This window comes from Cyprinodon variegatus, unplaced genomic scaffold (assembly GCF_000732505.1).
Source record: "Cyprinodon variegatus isolate N-32 unplaced genomic scaffold, C_variegatus-1.0 Scaffold1355, whole genome shotgun sequence".
In the NCBI taxonomy this organism is placed as follows: Eukaryota; Metazoa; Chordata; class Actinopteri; order Cyprinodontiformes; family Cyprinodontidae; genus Cyprinodon; species Cyprinodon variegatus.
In genome coordinates, this window is record NW_015151808.1 from 47,426 (window position 1) to 49,676 (window position 2,251).

Consider the following 2,251-nt stretch of genomic DNA (forward strand, 5'->3'; position numbering starts at 1 on the left):
TATATATATATATATATATATATATTATTCAAAATCAATGTCATGATTTCTTTTTTATTTATTTATTTATTTTTTTACATTTTTATGTATTTTGACAACTTCCTGCACTCGGAGTGTGTACTCTAATTGCATAGGGACCACACACCTCCCCGGTAAGGTCTACTCCAGGGTGCTGGAGAGGAGGATCTGGCTGACGGGGCGATCAGCTTCTCACGACCACCTCCCGATCAGGAATCGTAAGGTCAGGAGAAAATCAAACATGTTTGAAATTCAGTCGGCCGTCGTAAGATCGCATCAGAGCATCGGGCTGCAGAGAGCTGTTACCTTTTAAACCCTGCGGATTCATAGTACAGTGTGAGCTGTGGCTGGGTGGAACGACTGAAAATATGGCACAGTGTATGCCCAGCTTTAGACTGCTGCCTCCACAACCCGGCCCTGGATAAAGCAGAAGAAAATGGATGGATGGATCTCTTAAAATGTATGCTTTGCAATCGTCATTTACAGCACTTCAAATTGCCTTGCTACACATAGAGGACCCAACCATTGAATGCACCTACTGAATTTTGGCTGCATATATTGAATGAAAGCTTCGCATGCTTTGATTGACTCCAACCTACTCATGTTTTTGCAAGTTATGTGGTAATAACCCACACTCCCCACCATGGACTCCATCTGTGGTGATAATGGGTCACTCTTTTCCCTCCCGACACTCATCAGCTGTAAGAGCTGTTGTGTTTTTTGGCCCCTCCTTCTCGTTCTGAGCAAAAGTATCAAATTACATTTACACCAGGGCCTAATTATTACCTAATTATCTCTGAGGTACAGTATATATAATGTGTGCTTGCGTCTTGATAAGTTTTGTTTGGTTGTTAATTACATCTTTATTTTAGGATGGTTCGAAAAGCTCTCATGATGACCAAAAAATTGAGTCAAGTGAAGTTGCCTGGTGTGGCAGAGCCATGGCCTCACCCTGCAGCCAGGCCTGGGGTTGGGGTTAGTTGGAGATTAGTTGATTGTTGTAGAAGTACAGACTGGTTTCTGGAATCCAGCTCCTAGAGAAAAGCTGGACTTCTTTCTAATGCAGAGTGGTTGTTGTACAGATTCAACAGGTGAAGTATTGAGTCGTGATGGTCTCCTAAAAATGTCTGAAGTATCCCTTGGTCATGGATGTAATCAACAATCAATACTGGGTGAGGTTCTTTCAGGTTCCAGGTGAGACTGAGGACATAGTGTCTGAGTGGAAAATGTTCTCTTTAGATGACGGCAGCAACCCTGGACACCAGCAGTAGGGTTGCTGTCAAGCTTGAGTCCTATGAAGCCCGTTTGGCTCATGGAGCCCCTGAGGCAGCAAGCAGCTACAGTGAGAAACAGTGTGTCACTGCCCGAGAGATTACAGAGGCGACCATGGAGAAACACTATTGGTCTGCATAAAAAGGATTCTGCCAAACTGCCCGATGCTTATGCAAGGTGGAAGCATTGCTTCACTAATGCTGACCTTGACTGAGGACTTTTTGGACAGTGGAACGAAAACTTTAAATGTTCTACTGAACCAGGCTTTAACTTCTTGGACACCAGAAGCAGAGACTGAACTTATTCATAACCCAGGTCAGAGTCAAAAGATGTTTATAAAGAACTTTTTGGTGTTTAGAGCACTGAGATTTTTATAATCAATTCAAAAATACATTTTTAATCCCAAAGGATAATTAAAAGTTGAAGAAACTCTTCTGCCTTTCTTCAACAAGTTGTAGTGGATGTGGATGGCTGAATGCAGAAAGGAGTTTTAATATGTATAAATATATATTTCTGGTATATAGTTTAGACGGTGTGGTACATGGACTGCAACACACCCTCCCCCCGGTAGATGCAGCAAACACTGACTTCCTAAATGAACTGAACAGCTTCTTTGGAAGGTTTGAGGCACTAAACAGCCTCCAGCAGTGAAAGCTGTTCCACACCAGGGAGAGGAGGCACTAAACCTGGACGTAGCTGAAGAGAGGAAAACTCTGAGGAGAGTCAACCCAAGGAAGGCCCCAGGGCCTGATAACATACCTGGGCAGGTGTATAAGGAGTGTGCAGATCAGCTGGCTGGTGTCCTCACAGACAATTTTAACACCTAGCTGGACTGATCTGTATTGCCAGCATGCTTCATGTGTGCCAGCATTATTCCAGTCCTAAAGAAGCCTCAGGTCACCTCACTCAATGATTAGCGGCCTGTCGCTCTGACTCCCATCATGATGAGGTGCTGCTAAAG